The sequence below is a fragment of the Salvelinus sp. IW2-2015 genome, linkage group LG27, assembly GCF_002910315.2.
Source record: "Salvelinus sp. IW2-2015 linkage group LG27, ASM291031v2, whole genome shotgun sequence".
Lineage (NCBI taxonomy): Eukaryota > Metazoa > Chordata > Actinopteri > Salmoniformes > Salmonidae > Salvelinus > Salvelinus sp. IW2-2015.
Genome location: NC_036867.1, coordinates 36,881,985 through 36,901,468, shown reverse-complemented (window position 1 = coordinate 36,901,468; position 19,484 = coordinate 36,881,985). Strand labels below are relative to the sequence as shown.

The window sequence follows — 19,484 nt, the reverse complement described above, 5'->3', positions numbered from 1 at the left end:
AGACTCTCCACCTATCAACATTCCTCCTCATACTCTCTTCATTGTTSTGGGGGGGGGGGGGGGGMYTAATAGGACTGCTGACAGGTGTGTGGCATTCAACTTCAGGCCCTGAAAATAGCCACTTTTCCCTGAATTATACTGTACTCTCAGGGGTAGGCTTTCATCTCTGTTTAAACTCAGGTGGCTACAGATAAAATATATAGCAGGTAAACTTAGCTTGATTATAAGTCAAAGTGTTTGGAGATGGGTGGCAATGTGGACACTGTAGTTGAGGACACTAAAGATAGACCATTTGGACAGGAGTGGAGTGTCTCACACGTAATATAAATATAGTGTAGTGCACAGACAGCAGTGTCACCTCGCCAATATCAGAAATGGATACCTATCGATTGCTGTGGCTACAGGAGGAGGTTCCTAAGTTCATAGAAAGTGAGATTTAGAGAAGACTTTCAAAGTACATTAATCTAGTTTGTATTGATGAAAATATTAAGTTAAATTTAGTTTAGTTAAATTCACAGACGTTTATTTATTCTCTTTGAAAAGTCCTTTTCTCAGAGCATGAGACATTTGTAGACAGATACACTATCCATATTAATAGGACAAGTTTCACAAATGGTTGACATCTCAAAACGGTCCTCTATCTATCAAATAGATTGTCAGAACAAATGGTCATTGTTGTTTTAACTATGTAAGTGTGATCTCTATCAAACCTGTTTGAATTTGCCTGTAGTAGCAACATGTGCACATATTATATTGTTAAAGTTTTCTAGGCGTTATATTTGTGTTAAGTTACAATCTGAATCAAGTGAGCTACCAATGGACCAGCTGGGGGTTCCWGATGAGAGAATTGAGAACCACTGACTGATTTAGTCAACCGTTCTCAATGGACACGAGGCCATATGTGAGTCTTTCACAAGACACTGCACTGGCCATAYACATATAAATTACTTAATAGCATAACACAACAGARTACATCAACTGGAATGATGACACTCTCACTCACGGTTGCACAAAAAGAGCTAAGAGCAAAACACGCCAAAAAAATACTAATGAGCCGGCGAACCTACATTTTAATTATCACTAAAAGAGCAAGTAATGCTTTTGTGAACTGTAGAGAAGAACCATTGAAGAGCTCAAAGGGTTCTTTGAGTCATCATGGTTCCACATAGAACCATCACCTTTCCCAAAGAACCCTTGACAAACCCTCGTTTCTAGTGTGCATCAGGCAAGGCAACTTCTCACCAGTAGAGGACACCGTACATCTACAGTATAATCCACATGAACCAGTGTGAAATAAAAGGCAACAATTGTAATGTAGAAAACTGTACGGTAATGTACTTGTATGATAAACATCGCAAATTCAGACAAAAATAAAACAAAATCACATTTTTATTCATAAAAATCGTTGTAAAAAAAACACATTCAAATGCACAAAATTATCCCTAGACATGAACGGTAGAGCACCGCTGTCATTTCCTAGCATGGTTTGTTGACAGCACACTGAGTTGATACAGGGTTGGTTCTTCTTGGAAATAAAATGAGTTGCTCATAGTTTCTGTAAACGTGTAAATACTGGGTCACAAGCTAGATGAATAGCATCATTGCAGGAACACGTTATGGCACCAATGTTGTTATTCCMCAGTTTGAACAATGCAGATATTACAATTACGTTAGCAATATAAAATCAGTGATCAGCATAAAAGAGTTATGATGTGAGATATATACAATACATACTGATGCTGTCAAAATCTATAGACTATACTGATTTGCGACTGGAAGCATGTACAGTTGAAGTCGGAAGTTCAGGTTGGAGTCATTAAAACTCATTTTTCAACCACTCCACAAATTTCTTGTTAACAAACTATAGTTTTGGCAAGTAGGTTAGGACATCTACTTTGTGCAGGACACAAGTAATATTTCCAACAATTGTTTACAGACAGATTATTTCACTTATAATTCACTGCATCACAATTCCAGTGGGTCAGAAGTTTACATACACTAAGTTGACTGTGCCTTTAAACAGCTTGGAAAATTCAGAAAATTGTGTCATGGCTTTAGAAGCTTCTGATAGGCTAATTGACAATAAGTCAATTGGAGGTGTAACTGTGGATGTATTTCAAGGTCTACCTTCAAACTAAGTGCCTCTTTGCTTGACATCATGGGAAAATCAAAAGAAATCAGTAAGACCTCAGAAAAAAAATTGTAGACCTCCACAAGTCTGTTAATCTTTGGGAGCAATTTCCAAACGCCTGAAGATACCACGTTCATCTGTACAAACAATGGTACGTAAGTATAAACACCATGGGACCACGGAGCCGTCATACCGCTCAGGTAGGTGAAGCGTTCTGTCTCCTAGAGATGAACGTACTTTGATGCGAAAGGTGCAAATCATCCCAGAACAACAGCAAAGGACCTTGTGAAGATGCTGGAGGAAACAGGTAGAAAAGTATCTATATACACAGTAAAACGAGTCCTATATCGACATAACCTGAAAGGCCGCTCAGCCTGAAGAAGCCACTGCTCCAAAACCGCCATAAAAAAGCCAGACTACGGTTTGCAACTGCACATGGGGACAAAGATCGACTTTTTTGGAGAAATGTCCTCCGGTCTGATGAAACACAAATAGAACTGTTGGGCCATAATGACCATCGTTGTTGGAGGAAAAAGGGGGATGCTTGCAAGCCAAGATCCCAACCGTGAAGCACGGGGTGGCAGCAGCATGTCGTGGGGGTGCTTGCTGCAGGAGGGACTGGTGCACTTCACAAAATGGATAGCATCATGAGGAACAATATATCCACATAATTTTAGAACATCTCACGACATCAGCCAGGAAGTTAAAGCAAATACTTCCAAAGTTGTGGCAAAACGGCTTAAGGACAACAAAGTCAAGTGGAGGAGGAGTGCCATCACAAAGCCCTGACCTCAAACCCATAGAAAATTTTGTGGGCAGAACTGAAAAAGCGTGTGCGAGCAAGGAGGCCTACAAACTGACTCAGTTACACCAGCTCTGTCAGGAGGATTGGGCCAAAATTCACCCAACTTATTGTGGAAGCTTTGTGGAAGGCTACCCGAAACGTTTGACCCAAGTTAAACAATTTAAAGGCAATTCTACCAAATACGAATTGAGTGTATGTAAACTTCTGATCCACTGGGAATGTGATGAAAGAAATAAAAGCTGAAATAAATCATTCTCTCTACTATTATTCTGACATTTCACATTCTTAAAATAAAAAGTGGTGATCCTAACTGACCTCAGACAGGGACATTTTCTAGGATTAAATGTGAAAAACTGGAATTTGTTTTATGTTACATTTAGTTTAAATGTATTTGGTTAAGGTGCATGTTAACTTCCAATTTCAACTGTATGTATGAATTAATCAGTGTCTAATACAGCAAGTGGTATTTTCTACTACTTCTTGACTACATACCTGAGTGAGATTGATTGAATTGTGTGTTAAAATGATGTTATATGATGAGCTATCCATTCATTTTGAATGAAAATGGTAATGTTAAGTTAAAGGCCCAGTGCAGTCAAAAACTAGATTTGCCTGTATTTTATATACGTTTCCACATTATGAGGTTGAAAGATTACTGTGAAATTGTGAAAATGATGATAATGCCCCTTTGGTGGGATGGAGTTTTGGCCTTCCATGGTGACATCACCAGGTGGTAAATTAGTTAATAGACCAATAAGAAAGAGTTCCAAACCACAGTAAGGTAGTTAATTGTCATCCAGAAATGATTTGATATTGAGATAAAAATGGCTGCATTGGACCTTTAATMAAACATTTTACAGAGATTGGCGGTAAAAATAAAGTTCAAATCAGACACTGGAATTAGTATATGAATATTTATAATAAGTGCGTAGAGTTTTAGTTCAAGGGTAGGAGGGGGGAACTAGGGAGTGTCAAAAACGCATTTATCCAATAGGTACAACATCGTGTCATGACTTGACCTCCTTCCATTGTGAAGTACATGGTGCCATGGAACATCAGTTTAAAGACTGAATTGAGTGAGATGTCTTCTCAGCCTGTTGTGAAGAAAACACACAACATTCATACAAAATCCCATACTTGATGAATATTCAACGGAAACCAAAGATCATTGAAAGATGAGCTATACAGTACCCGCTCTGCCTTGCACACATGTCCTCTTGCACTCCTCCTCTGTGTCGAAGCGGTTCTGGTTCCCCTCACAGGCTCCGTACCAGAACTGGGCGCATGCGTTGGCCTGCTTGTCGTAGTACCAGCGCATTTTGTAGTCCCGACAGGGGCCCTGGTCTAGGACCAGTGCACAGCGAGGGTCCAGAGGCACAAACTCTGACATGGACAGAACACAGAGAGAAGACCATTAGTGAAGGCCCACTAAATAAATAGACATATATCAGYATGTAGGGGCCATGGCACACTAGCATACTGATTCTGTTCATTGGCAGATATAGCTAACGCATSAACAAAATGTGTGTCAATTTCAGTTGGAATCATTCAGTAACTGATTTTGACAGGCTTTGTAGTAATCTGAACAGCTCATGTGATTCAATCCTTTAGCTTAATGAACAGACACAGGGTAGACTGCTATGACTACATACACATAGCACTTCTCCCAGCTGTTGCAACATACCTTTGGGAAGTGCGGGTCGTGATGCYGGCACTAACTGGACAGAGCCTGAGGACCCTGAGGATGAAGATGACGTTCCTGATGATGATGATGATGAGGAAGAGGACCCTCCTGTATTGGAAGAGGAGGACGTGTTGCCGTTCAACGTGGGAACGTCCCCGCGACCAGTCCCCCAATCTGGGGTGTAAATACCTCCATCCTTGCCTCCCTCACGCTGCCCTATCTGGACCCGGAGGAATTCAAACACACAAGGAAAAATATGAGGACCAACAAAGTCCTTACCCTATTGTCAATTAGTAAGAAACACAAATACACAGTTTTTAAGAGCCTGAAACAGAGTAACAAGCCCAGTATTTACTATAGTGAGATAATGTACAGTAGGCTAAGAGGAGACAGTGTTACTATGTGAGATAATGTACAGTAGGCTAAGAGGAGACAGTGTTACCATAGTGAGATAATGTACAGAGGCTAAGAGGGACAGTGTTACCATAGTGAGTAATGTACAGTAGGCTAAGAGGAGACAGTTACTATAGTGAGATAATGTACAGTAGGCTAAGAGGAGACAGTGTTACCATAGTGAGATAATGTACAGTAGGCTAAGAGGAGACAGTGCTACTATAGTGAGATAATGTACAGTAGGCTAAGAGGAGACAGTGTTACCATAGTGAGATAATGTACAGTAGGCTAAGAGGGAGACAGTGATTTTCATTCAGTTTCATTATTGGAGCATGCAAGTCATGTCAACTGTACATTGACAGTAGGTTGTTTTCTGGCCAGTGCTTCTGCTAAATGTCTGTTAATGTGCTGTAAAGACCTGTACTGTGGCAGTGCCAGGGTTGATAGGCTGGGTTAGGTCTACCCTGCCACCCTGACTTTGAGTGCCGGTAGTGGTGACTGTTCGCCTCCTGTTGTTGAAGTCCTCCTGGTTGGTGGTCCCATAGCCATTGCCATAGTTCCCGTTGCCATAGTTCCCATTGTTKCCGTTCCTGTATCCATTGTTGCCGTAGCCGTTGGTGACACGGTTGTATATCAGATCACTGTTCTCGTCTTCACAGAACTTGCTGACGAGCTTGGACTCCAGAGCTGAGAGAGAGAACCACAGGAGTTGTGATGACTTGGAACAGGTGATGAATCACATTGTACTGGTATTAGCCTTGGAGACTTCGTGGCAACTTGATGCAGTTAACTTGGTACATTAGGTAAATTTACAGACTACACCGTATAATAACAGTAGACCTATTGCTAACGTAGGGGCAGGAGTTTTTCTTCACTATGTCAGCTGARCAGGGCCATTCAACATTCAGCTAACATTGTAACGGCCTAAAGCTTCATATGACACCACCTACAGATGAAACACTATGGTGTCTTAAAGGAGGCCTGGGTAGGACCAAAATGTCATACATATTAATGCATTRATGTTTTTAGATAGAAATGTCAAATATTTGTCAACAATCCTTCCTGCAAAGGACTATTCTATGGATTACATTGAGTGATAATCCCAAAAGTCTTTTTTGTTTGGGTTTTGTGAGGAATCACTCTGACATGACTACACCAACACGATAAACCAACCAACTGAATGTAACACCAACTTGGCGTTTTGCCTTACCTGGCAGCGTGTTAAAGTCATCAATGAGGTACATGTGTTCAKRATCAGGGTCCGACGCAATCAGGTRGAGCTCCCTCAGGAACTCGTCCCGCGTGGGGTCCGACCTATTCACGATCCCCAATGCGTACATCTCGATGTTGGCTGCATGTGCCTCCCGAACCGCAATATCCAGCTTCACCGACTCCCGCTTATCCGTCTGTCCGTCCGTAATAACTATAGCCACTTTACTGACCCCCTTGCGTGAGCTGTAGAAGGCCTCCTGGGTGGCTTTGCGGATGGCGGTGCCCGTGTGGGTGCCCTCACCTATATAAAGGATTTTTCGTATGGCCTGTTTGACGTCCTGCTTGGTCCTGTGGAGCGCCAGGTTGAACTCTAGCTTGGCCTCCAGGCTGTAGAGGACCAGGCCGATGCGGGTGGCATTGCGGCCCACCGTCACGCGGTCCACCAGAGCCGCCACAAAGTCCTTGATGATCTCAAAGTTCTCCGGCCCCACGCTCTCCGAGCTGTCAATGACGAACACCAGCTCCATGGGCCGCTCCTTGCATTTGATTCCGCAACCTGGAAACAACGCAGAGGTATACGATTTTGACGTAGAAAAGGATGTTTTCCAGTGCACTCTCGACAAGGCCTGCTGTATGTTMCAATCGATGTTAAATGATACTACACAAGCATAACAAATAATGTTTTATTTACCACAAATCTCCTTGATCATTTTAATGATGTCTTCTCTCTGTGGGTCAAAATCCGGATTGACATAGTGACTAAATGGAATAAAAAAAGACTATGTGAAATCAAAAGACAGCTAAAGATTGAACTTACTGTGAGGCCCATGTCGCCTTTGAATCCTGGTGTGCCCTAAAAGAAAGCAGTAAAACATTGGTCTGATCAGTTTCTACTCTGATTGCAGTTAATTGTTTATTACAGCATGTATCCATGTTATCAAACGAATCGCCCTGATTATAAAAGCGACCCATGACATGACTCACTGATTGGCCAGGAACTCCAGGGTCACCCAAATCACCTTTGACCCCCTTCAGGCCCCTCTCCCCTCCAGAGCCGCGGTCACCCTGTCATAGAGCCAGATAACACAAGGTCAGAGGTCACAAAAGTTCAAATACACTGCCGTATGCTTCAAATCACTGTCTGTCGTCACCTTGGCCCCTGGGAATCCTTCCCCTGGTGGCCCCCGAGGGCCCGTCATGCCCCGAGACCCTGCCTCGCCCTGAAAGGGTCCACAAAATAGAGAGATTTGTCATGCTAAACTCAACATTATTATTATTTTTTTTTTTTTTTAAATTTTATCCCCTTTTCTCCCCAATTTTCGTGGTATCCAATCGCTAGTAATTACTATCTTGTCTCATCGCTACAACTCCCGTACGGGCTCGGGAGAGACGAAGGTCGAAAGCCTTGCGTCCTCCGAAGCACAACCCAACCAAGCCGCACTGCTTCTTAACACAGCGTGCCTCCAACCCGGAAGCCAGCCGCACCAATGTGTCGGGGGAAACACCGTGCACCTGGCCCCCTTGGTTAGCGCGCACTGCGCCCGGCCCGCCACAGGAGTCGCTGGAGCGCGATGAGACAAGGATATACCTACCGGCCAAACCCTCCCTAACACGGACGACGCTAGGCCAATTGTGCGTCGCCCCACGGACCCCCCGGTCGCGGCCGGCTGCGACAGAGACTCTGGTGGCGCAGCTAGCACTGCGATGCAGTGCCCTAGACCACTGCGCCACCGGGAGGCCCCTCAACTCAACATTTTAAAGAAACAAGAACATTTTTGTTTGCTTGCTTAGTTCYAATTACTATAGAAGTACCACTTGAAAACAAGAGTGAGACCTACCTTTGGCCCCTGAATACCCTGCCCAGGGGGCCCCGTTGGCCCTGGGGGGCCCAGTCGTCCAATGCCACCCTAGAAATGAGCAGAAGTTATAACTATATGTACAACAGCAATTAAAAAGTGTCAGCACAACACAGCCCAACCACACTGCACTACCTGTGTCAAACCTAGCTAGCCATGCAAAATAAGCTAAGCTAAGGGACTAACCGTTCACTTTTTACTTAACAAACCTAGACTTAAAAAGTGACCTGATTTCACAGGGCAGCAGTTTCACGAGCAGGTAACTTCACAGCTTGAGTGTCTCTGGCTTTACTGTTCATAGTCTGACACATATAAGCAAGCTTAGTGTATGAGACCAGACCTACTGATGTGACGGACAGGGCTACCTCAACCCCCAGGTCTGCCCGCTCCCTAGGGCTTCTGGGACTATAGGAGATTTAAAGCCTGAAGAGAAACCTGGATGTAATATTATAAGCTAGACTGCAGGCTCTGGGTATTGTGTTGGTTATAGGCACCCTGGCCCCAATGGTTCTCATTAGACCCTTATGTTGGGATATATTCACACGTTCTTGGAAGTGTGTGAAAATGATATATGTCCTGTGAGAATGAAACGCTGATTATCACAGCCTTTGAATACAAGGTCCCTGGGGAGAGSTGTTCACATGTACAAGATGSATCTGAAATGTGGAGTCTGCCAGCATGAGGTAATACTAGTATCAATCACCATGAGTCAGTGGGTTTATGATGGCGCTGAACAAGGCTAAATGGGTTTCGCATCAGAGCTGGGATTGATTATTTGCCAACTGTTTAGCAGGTTAGCTTCTTCATGTCAGACTACAATACATACCGGTAGACCTTGTAGCCCCTCGCCTGGGGGGCCTGCTAAACCTGGCAAGCCCCTGAAGCCAATATCGCCCTAAATGGGAGAAAACACACAGCTATCATGATGTCCTCTGCTAATTGAGGTCTTCGGTTCACCCAGGGCTGTTGTCACAATCCAAAATAACCCAGATCCGACACTCACACAGAACCATATCTTTACCTTTGGTCCAGGGATGCCCAGCCCCTCCAGGCCTGGTTCACCAGGAAGCCCCGGTAGACCAGGAGTTCCCTACAAACCACAGGTAAACACTAGAGTCAACACAGGTACAACTCATGCAATAGCAACACATGAATAATCAGCAGTGTTGCTCACCGTAGGGCCAGGATAACCATCGCCTTTGGGCCCAAATGGACCAGACGGACCAGGACCTCCACGATCACCCTAAAAGTTTATTATGATTAAATAAAAGTACATCAAGATTCAAGTAAAGAAATATCAGTAAATCAATGAATTATGCTGATTATTCCGATTAAAAAAGTAAATCCTATGAATTATTCCCTATTATTCTAGTAGTGTGGCATAGTGTGTCTCACCTTAGGACCAGGCAGCCCGTAGCCCGTCTCTCCTAATGGCCCAGATGGACCAGGTGGGCCAAGATCGCCCTGAGACAGACATAGTTACAATATGGTTATGATATGGCATAAACTTCATCTACATGGTGAATTGTAGACATTTTGGGACAGAGGGCTGTTACCTTAGGTCCTATGATTCCCCGCCCTGGAAGTCCTGGCATACCCAGTCGACCTGGTGTCCCAGGCTCCCCCTAGAAGAGGTCAGAGGTTAGAAGTCAAAGATCGCAGTGTGATCACATTACACTACAGTACAGAGTGTTGACTGATGATAATTGAGGACAATGTCCTCACCTTTGCGCCAGAGGGCCCAGCGATTCCAGGAGGCCCACCCAAGCCCCGAATGCCCCTCTGGCCCTGGTCTCCCTATGGCGAGAGACATCATTCGTCAAAAAAACAGCACAGAAAAGCAACCTCAGAATACCACAGCTGTCCAGATTAATTGAAGATAAAAAAATCTTAAAGCAGGCGATGTGAGGAGAAAAACCTGGGAATCTTCTTACCTTCTCACCCTGGGTGCCAATCCCCGCAGCTCCTCTGCCCCCTCAGACCACCAAAACCTGGTTCAACCCTATATAGACAAACACAAACAGCACCAAGCAAGCATATGAATCAATGGTCACATGGTCAAAGAGGTACAGTATCAAACCTATGGTGCCGGAGAGATGGCAGAAAGGTGAAAATACTTCTGTCCCGGGGCCCCATTCCTCTCCTGGGAGGCCAGGAAAACCAGCCATCCTGACGCTCCTGGCTCACCCTGAAGAGAGATCGTTGGTTGTTGTCTTCACATCGCATCGACTACATATCCAAATGTGAACCATACACAGTAGGACAAGACTACACCGAATTGCATTTCCATTAGAGGCATCACCTTAGCCCCAGGGTTCGCAGCCCCTCTCTCTCCTGTTGAACCAAGCTCTCTGGTAAGCCCTGGTCACCCTGTGGATGAGAGGAGCATCCCATACCAGATTCACTCTAGAGCATTAGCGATAGCCTAAACATGCCAATAACCACAATTGTCAAATGTAAAAGCAAGGAAGAAGCATATTCAAACACAGACCTTGGGCGCCTGGATAGCCATCTCCTTGTGGGCCCCTGCCCTGGTGGCCCCCGAGGCCCTCTATACCCTGGTAGGTACAGGAAGCGCAGGGCAGTCACATTAGGACAGTAATCCATAACTGTTTTATTTTTATTTCACCTTTATTTAACCAGGTAGGCCAGTTGAGAACAAGTTCTCATTTACAACTGCGACCTGGCCAAGATAAAGCAAAGCAGTGTGACACAAACAACAACACAGAGTTACACATGAATAAACAAACGTACAGTCAATAACACAATGGAAAAAAGTCTATATACAGTGTGTGCAAATGCGCGTGAGGTGTTAAGGCAATAAATAGGCCATAGTAGCAAGTAATTACAATTTAGCAAATTAACATTGGAGTGATGTATGTGCAGATGATGATGTGCAAGTAGAAATACTGGTGTGCAAAAGAGCAAAAAAGTATATAAAACAATATGGGGATGAGGTAGGTAGATTGGATGGGCTATTTACAGATGGGCTATGTACAGCTGAAGAGATCGGTTAGCTGCTCAGATAGCTGATGTTTAAAGTTAGTGAGGGAGATATAGTCTCCAACTTCAGCGTTTTTGCAATTCGTTCCAGTCATTGGCAGCAGAGAACTGGAAGGAAAGGCGGCCAAAGGAGGCGTTGGCTTTGGGGATGACCAGTGAGAATATACCTGCTGAGACGCATGCTATGGGTGGGTGTTGTTATCGTGACCAGTGAGCTGAGATAAGGCGGAGCTTTACCTAGCAAAGATTTATAGATGACCTGGAGCCAGTGGGTCTGGCGAACAATATGTAGCAATGGCCACCGACAGAGCATACAGGTCGCAGTGGTGGTGGTATGGGGCTTTGGTGACAAAACGGACGGCACTGTGATATACTGCATCCAGTTGCTGAGTAGAGTGTTGGAGGCAATTTTGCTTAATAGGATATTGCGAAAGTCCAGAATCGGGAGATAGTCAGTTTTATGAGGGTATGTTTGGCGGTGTGAGTGAAGGAGGCTTTGTTGTGAAATAGGAAACCGATTTTAGATTTCATTTTGGATTGTAGATGTTTAATATGAGTTTGGAAGGAGAGTTTACAGTCTAGCCAGACACCTAGGTATTTGTATTTGTCCACATATTCTATGTCAGAACCGTCCAGAGAAGTGATGCTAGTCGGGCGGGCGGGTGCGGGCAGTGATCGGTTGAAAAGCATGCATTTTGTTTTACTAGCGTTTAAGAGCAGTTGGAGGCCACGGAAGGAGTGTTGTATGGCATTGATGCTCGTTTGGAGGTTTGTTAACACAGTGTCCAAAGAAGGGCCAGGTCTATACAGAATGGTGTCGTCTGCATAGAGGTGGATCAGGGAATCACCCGCAGAAAGAGCGACATCGTTGATATATACAGAGAAAAGAGTCGGCCAGAGGTCCGGACTACAGGCCCTCCGATTTGACACACTGAACTCTGAGAAGTAGTTGGTGAACCAGGCGAGGCGGTCATTTGAGAAACCAAGGCTGTTGAGTCTGCCGATAAGAATACGGTGATTGATGTATGAGTGATACTTGGTGAAACCTGTAATAATGAATAGGTGGGCCTACGTACCTTCTCCCCCTGAATGCCCAGGCCTGGCAGGCCGACAGGCCCTGGAAAACCTGGAGGGCCATAGCCACCCTGAGGGTCACAAAGAGAGTCGTTGTTGGCATCATAGCTATAATTACACCAACACCAGCTCGAGGATGTGTTACAGGAAAAGTGAATGAAATAAATATACAAAAAGTACATATACATTTATATACATTGGTTTGGATAATCTCCCTTTCATTAGCTGTTATTAAATGAAGGGAAAGTAGTCAACATAACACAATTACTGTGTTAAAAATCCTCCTGCTAGTCKCCTTGCTATTAAATATTGAGAATGTTCACACAATTGACTATTTTGATAGGCAATAAAGTAAACAAACTCCAGATCCAACGACCCAGTAATACATGCATGCCTCATCTATAAAATGCCAGCATGATTCACTTTATAGTGTCAACAGAGCTGTTATAAAGTTACATTGCGTAAACACAGAATGTTAGCTAACTGCAACATTCACCCAAACCGTTAGCAGCATTCTTGCTGAAGGATTGGCCTCATATTWWTTTWTTTATTTCACCTTTATTTCAACCAGGTAGGCAAGTTGAGAACAAGTTCTCATTTACAATTGCGACCTGGCCAAGATAAAGCAAAGCAGTTCGACACATACAACAACACAGAGTTACACATGGAGTAAAACAAACATAGTCAATAATACAGTAGAAAAATAAGTCTATATACAATGTGAGCAAATGAGGTGAGATAAGGGAGGTAAAGGCAAAACAATGCCATGGTGGCGAAGTAAATACAATATAGCAAGTAAAACACTGGAATGGTAGATTTGCAGTGGAAGAATGTGCAAAGTAGAGATAGAAATAATGGGGTGCAAAGGTGCAAAATAAATAAATACAGTAGGGGAAGAGGTAGTTGTTTGGGCTAAGTTATAGATGGGCTATATACAGGTGCAGTAATCTGTTAGCTGCTCTGACAGCTGGTGCTTAAAGCTAGTGAGGGAGATAAGTGTTTCCAGTTTCAGAGATTTTTGTAGTTCATTCCAGTCATTGGCAGCAGAGAACTGGAAGGAGAGGCGGCCAAAGGAGGAATTAGTTTTGGGGGTGACCAGAGCGATATACCTGCTGGAGCGCGTGCTACAGGTGGATGCTGCTATGGTGACCAGCGAGCTGAGGTAAGTGGGGACTTTACCTAGCAGGGTCTTGTAGATGACCTGGAGCCAGTGGGTTTGGCGACTAGTATGAAGCAAGGGCCAGCCAATGAGAGCGTACAGGTCGCAGTGGTGGGTAGTATATGGGGCTTTGGTGACAAAACAGATGGCACTGTGATAGACTGCATCCAGTTTGTTGAGTAGAGTGTTGGAGGCTATTTTATAGATGACATCACCGAAGTCGAGGATCGGTAGGATGGTCAGTTTTACGAGGGTATGTTGCAGCATGAGTGAAGGATGCTTTGTTGCGAAATAGGAAGCCAATTCTAGATTTAACTTTGGATTGGAGATGTTTGATGTGAGTCTGGAAGGAGAGTTTACAGTTAACCAGAATACCTAGGTATTTGTAGTTGTCCACATATTCTAAGTCAGAACGGGCAGGTGCAGGCAGCGATCGGTTGAAGAGCATGCATTTAGTTTTACTTGTATTTAAGAGCAGTTGGAGGCCACGGAAGGAGAGTTGTATGGCATTGAAGCTCGTCTGGATGTGATGAAAATATGATGAAAGCACTGCCAATATCCCAAGAATAAATTTCACCACAAGGCTAACCTTGCCAAGACTAATCGGGCCAAGAACAAACACCATTTTAAGGTCAATTAACGTTTAAATCTCTGAAAATTATCATCAGCTACCGGAATTCTATAAGTGTTTGCTTCATTCATAATGGTATATTTAAGCAATAAGGGCCGAGGGGGTGTGGTATATGGCCAATATACCACGGCTAAGGGCTGTTCTTACGCACAACGCAACGCAGAGTGCCTGGACACTGCCCTTAGCCGTCGCATATTGGCCATATACCACAAACCCCCGAGGTGCCTTATTGCTATTATAAACTGTTTACCAACGTAATTAGACCAGTAAAAATAACTGTTTTGTCATACCCGTGGTATAGGGTCTGACATACCACGGCTGTCAGCCAATCAGCATTCCGGGCTCGAACCACCCAGTTTATAAATGTCATCAATTCATATCCCATAATCAGTGTGGGACCGTGATTCTATTTCTGACAGTACACACGTTATTCAGGTAGAATGAGGCTGCATCTCAATAGCGTTAAGTAGATCTCTCCTTGTCTCCTCCCCTTTATCTGAAAACACAGACTAGGTGAAAGCAAAAGACAAGAATCCTTCTGAACCAGGACTTTCTGTCCACCTGTCCAGATCTTTAACACCAGTTTCAATGAAGGCAAAGAGACAAGGAGAGGAGGCCACTTTAGACAATTYAGATTCACCCTTTACATCAGCCTTTACTTCACCCATGAACTTTCTTTCAGCACAGCGTCCAGGCCTTGACCCCTGTGTGATTAATCACCACACAGATTCAATAGAGGCCTCATATATAACCTCAGTCTGAATGAGACCTAGATGCCAGTGCTTCTGGCCACTCCCTACCCAAGGCTCTTTATGTGTTCCTGGGGAACACTGCGTGTTTGTGTGAAGACCATTCACCCAGATTTAGTTTATTTACAGTCTATACTGTACCTTGTCTCCTTTCAGTCCAGTGCCGGGCTGTCCTCTGGGTCCCCTCGGCCCCTCCAGGCCCCGGTCCCCCTGCGGAGACAAACACAGCMCTTTACAATTCTCTTCAACTCTTCCGTCTCTCTCACTCACTCTCTCTCTTACCAGAGAGAGAAACTCACACCAGCCATACAGTGAAGGCAGAATCCCAATTTGAGATCTGTGCCCATAACTCAGAATTTCATCTACTGATGTCAATGAGAGATTTAGATTTCAAATTAGGATTCTGCCCTAAGAAAGCTAACCGCAACACAGATAGTTATTAACTGATGGGAAAACAATCATGATCCCGCTAACGAAAAACCACAAGGCTGATAGTTTAACGTTTTCATAATGTTCCATTGTTCCTGAGTTTTTCCTTCCGCCTTGGCAAAAGGTTCAAGCYTTCCGTTGTAATTTGTGTTAACGTCTATCTATGTGCCACGCCGAGGCTGGTTCGCAAGGTGACAACGGACGTCCGTTTACTATGTCTGTTCCTGCATGAGAGACAGGAAGGCTAAACAGGAACGTGATAGGGGTGCTGGAAACTTCTTCAAACAGCTTCCCAGCCTCGCATGCATCCACTCTGGACCTCCAAGGAACGTTCCAGGGAGACCACACGGTCGAGGCGGGTTGTTGAGATGCCGGAGGACATGTTTAGTGTTACTCTCATTTTTTCAGCAAAGGGGTTTGGCACCGAGCGAGAGTTGATCAGCACTGGTGGAGATGGAAACCACAGCGACCAGCTGAATGTCGTTGAAGGTTCTTACTGCAAGAGTCACGCTCCGACAAAAAGAAAAAAAACTGAAGTAAATTACACAATAATCAAAGTTGAAGCCGAGAGAGAGAGAGAGAGAGAGTGAGAGCTGTGTATGTGTGCAAAACATATCCATTCCTCAGAGGTTACCTCAGGTCTAGGGAGAATACACTCTGCAGCTACATCATTAGCATTAGCAATACCTGAGGACAAACCAGAAACAGAACATACCTGCAACGGAGCTTAGATAAAATGTACACATTAATCCCCCATAATCTTCCATTTCCTCACCCCAGCAGGTGCTGATGACAAGGGTAGCAGTTAAATTTTTTTTTTTTTAACTCTTCAGTTCTCGTGAATCTGGAACTTGTCAGAACTTGTGACTAGCAACAGAGCACTGCTGCTCATAACCAGAGCTGTGTGTCTGGGGTCAGTCTCAATGCAGGAGTAAAAGCCTTGAGGCCATCTCTAATAGTAGAAGCTTCTAGATGACTGGTGGAAACTCACACCGTCACTCTCTCCAGGGTAAACTGCCAGAWAAATATCTCTAATGATAGGATCTTTGAGTGGACTGAGGTWTCAATGGAATAATGCAATAAAGGATGRGTCTCTTCAGTCAGTTGACTGGACTGTTATGAGCCGAAGTTGCGACTTCGCCAAACAGAGATTACATTTGGCATGATGTTACTTAAGTGCGTTCCCAYAACGTAATCAAGCGTTGTTTACCCAGACCGTTCAGGAATGATCAAAACAATTGTTGATCTGTGTTACCTCACCRGCCACTGGAAGCGTAACGTTATCCTTGTCGCTAAGTAGGCAATATAAATCTATATAATACTGTCAATACCGTAACACYGATCTCTRTCTAAAGGAATGGCATGTTTGCATTGATGCTTTTACGACCATTCTCTTACAAGTCGCAACAAGGGCGTAGGCTACAGTATAACATAATATCTTTATGAAGGCAAGYCACGCACTGCAATGGAAATAGCATAGCCGTATCCTGGTAACACTTGAGTTCAGAGGATATGTTAGAGCAGGGAGAAAGAGAGAGGTCTGGTTTGGGCAGATGMAGCCCATGTGTGCCTGAGCAACCCAGTGYAAAGCAGATGGACTCATTCCTTCCTTCTGGTATCGTTTGAGTGACTCACTCCTTTCATGTTCTACAGGGGTTCTGGATAGCTTCTGGGGGTTTCCCAGCCCAGGGCCTGTATGGGTTCACCTGACGTCTTTTTGAACTCTGAACTTCGCCTACCTGCAGGCTGGAAGTTGCTCCTTAGTAGAACAAGAAATCACTGATCGATAGATCCATTGCATGTGACACTGTGATACCAAATACAGGTGTAATTCAGATGGACGTTTATGGCGCTGTTTCTTCTCCTATAACCATCATCCGTGTGATGTTCCTGGTTTTACAGCGACAGATCTGGAGCCCAGACCGGGACACATCTCTGCAGATGCTCAGTCATACCTTTGGCCCGGCAAAGCCTTCTCCTATAGGTCCCTTCTCTCCTTGGACGCCCTGTGGCCCTTGAGGCCCCTGTGAAACACAAACAAACAAATKAACCAATGGTGAACAGACTTGAATAACCATAGACTCCATACACAGCTACARGAACACCCATTTCACTGAGTCATTTATGAGTATTCATAAATGCATGCGTACATTGTGGTCGCGCTAACTCACCGGTAGTCCAGGTTCCCCTAAGCCAGGTGGTCCKGGAGGRCCCAGTCGKCCCTGGAACCCCACATCACCCTGCAGAGAGAGTTGAACACCCGCGAAGTGAGATACAACAGGTGGTTGGGGGAAAATGTAATTACCTCATTTTTCAAAACAATGGGGTGATGGAGTGATACCTTGTGTCCAGGAAGTCCAATCCCAGTTTCTCCTTGGATTCCAGGTGGCCCAGAAAGTCCCCGCTCACCCTACAAAACACACACGTAACCATGCAGGAACAGACACACACACAATTCAGTATACAGGAAATTCATATTGAAATGTGTTTGGCACAACAACAATTCATAAATCTGTCTCTCTCCCTCCTTCTCCTCCACTATAGGCCAACAAGAGCAGAACTCTTTGAACGAGGTGACATCATTTCCATTGAATTCCTCTTGTCTTTAACCTCACACCACCATCACTAACCCAACCATTACCTCACCACATAAACCAATACACACACACAGCACCACACACACACAGACCTCAAACCTTAACTTTTTTCCCCTCACACATCTTCCATCAATCAAATTCTACCAGGGGTTCAGGCTAGCACTAGGTGTTCTGAAACTCCTCGAGAATTCAAATCACTATTGGTAAAAGCCATTATTCAAACACAGTGCCCTCTGTAATTATTGGGAGAGTGAATCATGTTTTCCTCTTATGTCGCTATGCTCCAAAAGTTTGGATTTTAAATGAAACAATGACTATAAGGTAAAAGTGCATTGTCAGCTTTAATTTGAAGGTATTTTGATCCATATCGGGTGAACTGTTTAGAATTTACAGCACTTTTTGTATATAGTCTCTCCCCCCATGAGAAAGTTAGACACACAAATATCATACCCCCCKAAAAATGCTAACCTTCCCTGTTATTGTTATGGTGAGAGGTTAGCATGTCTTGGGGGTATGATATTTGTGCGTCTTTCTCACTCATCATTATTGATGATTCACTCAGGATGATCCGTAATCATGGTAGCATCCACATTAATGTAGGAGTGTTTAGAAACATATTCTATTCTTAAATTACAATAAAAGTGACTCCAATATGACAATACATTTATCATTCATTTCTATTGGGCACAAAATAATCTGAAACACAACCAAAACAAACAGCAAATGCATCCAAGAAGTTTGTAGAGTCACAAGCTTGATGTAGTCATTGTATGCTATGAATATGGGACCAAATACTTAACATTTTACTACTTTAATACACATAAGTGAAATTGTCCCAATACTTTTGCTCCTCTAAAATTGGGGGACTATGTACAAAAAGTGCTGTAATTTCTAAACGGTTCACCCGATATGGGTGAAGATACCCTAAATGTAAAGCTGACAGTCTGCACTCTAACCCCGTAGTCATTGTTTGATTTCAAATCCAAACTTTTGGAGTATAGAGCCAAAAGAAGAAAACATGCTTCACTGTTCCAATAATGACGTATGGCATTATAATAGAAGTAAATCACCATGCTGTTCTACAATAAAGAGAACAGTGTGAGAAGACAGCAGAGATATCTCAGTGCGTAGGCTAGTCTACATACTGTTCTCTTTCCAACATGTGGTCCGAAGCTAAATGTCAGACATTAGTCTGCCATTCATTTGATCTTGGATGACAGTCAAACAAGCAACATGATTTTTTCCCCCAAAACATTAAGCCTCTGAATTAAGCCTCTGAATGCTTGACTGGGAGTGTGGGCATATGTCAGACTTGGCAGTAGTGTTGCTGAGAGAAGTTTGAAAAACAAACTGACAAGATAATAACATGATTATAATCCCTCAACAGTCTGTGGCGTTCATGCAATGATGATGATACTTAGCAAGTAATGTATCCATTCAAAACATGAATGACACATACTTGGTCAATCGTCTGCCTCTATTTTTTTGGGCCCCACTTGAATCTGTCTGTCAGTAGCTCTGGTCCAGGCGTGACATGCGGCTTGCTGATTGGTCAGCATCAGCAAACCGCAGGAACACCCTGGACCAGAGCTAGTCAGTCTACTCATGGACCATACCAGTGTTGTAAGACCACATATTGAGTATCTCGGTCTTGTCTCGGTGTTGGACACATGTGTACTCGGTCTTGACTCAGAGTAAAAAACGTAGAATTATCATCTTCCATTCAGTCAGCCATAAAACGACTTCAACGGGCCAAATATA

General features: G+C 43.9%; 1 pseudogene; it reads right to left on the bottom strand.

The window, feature by feature from the left end:
* Positions 1-3,761: 3,761 nt before the first annotated feature.
* The window catches only part of LOC111953370 (collagen alpha-1(XXVIII) chain-like), a 30,541-nt pseudogene continuing 14,818 nt past the window's right edge, over positions 3,762-19,484 (bottom strand).